At 47.0% G+C, this 575-nt stretch overlaps 1 pseudogene; it reads left to right on the forward strand.

Moving 5' to 3' along the window:
- Nucleotides 1–256: 256 nt before the first annotated feature.
- LOC102727248 (protein S100-A6 pseudogene) lies at nucleotides 257–575 on the forward strand (annotated as a pseudogene).

The following is a 575-nucleotide window of genomic DNA, read 5'->3' on the forward strand; positions in this document are numbered from 1 at the left end:
AGCAAATTTAAACCTGTCAGATAATTCATATTTCTCTGCTCTTAAGGTCACTATTATTGATTCCAGGTTTCAGTTTTCGGTTGGTAGCGCACCTTCTAAAATGCATAACCACCTGGACTTTGTATAAAATCATTTGTTGCTGTTTTGTGAGAGCCTAGTTCTCTTCCGTTTTTCCTTAGTTTTCTTTTTTTTTTTTTTCCCAAATAAAAGGTGGGTTTTGTGGGTCCCTGGACGCTCTCCCGGTCAAGCGCTCTGAGCCCAGTGCCCAGCCATGGCGTGCCCCCTGGATCAGACCATTGGCCTCGTGGCCATCTTCCATAAATACTCGGGCAGGGAAGATGACAAGAACACTCTGAGCAAGAAGGAGCTGAAGGAGCTGATCCAGAAAGAGCTCACCATTGGTGCGAAGCTGCAGGATGCTGACATTGCAAAGCTGATGGACGACCTGGACCGGAACAAGGACCAGGTGGTGAACTTCCAGGAATATGTCACCTTCCTGGGAGCTTTGGCTTTGATCTACAATGATGCCCTCAAGGGCTGAAAATAAATCAGGAAGGTGGAGACACCCTCCATGT

This window comes from Leptonychotes weddellii, chromosome 14 (genome assembly GCF_054177405.1).
Source record: "Leptonychotes weddellii isolate Sample4059 chromosome 14, ASM5417740v2, whole genome shotgun sequence".
In the NCBI taxonomy this organism is placed as follows: domain Eukaryota; kingdom Metazoa; phylum Chordata; class Mammalia; order Carnivora; family Phocidae; genus Leptonychotes; species Leptonychotes weddellii.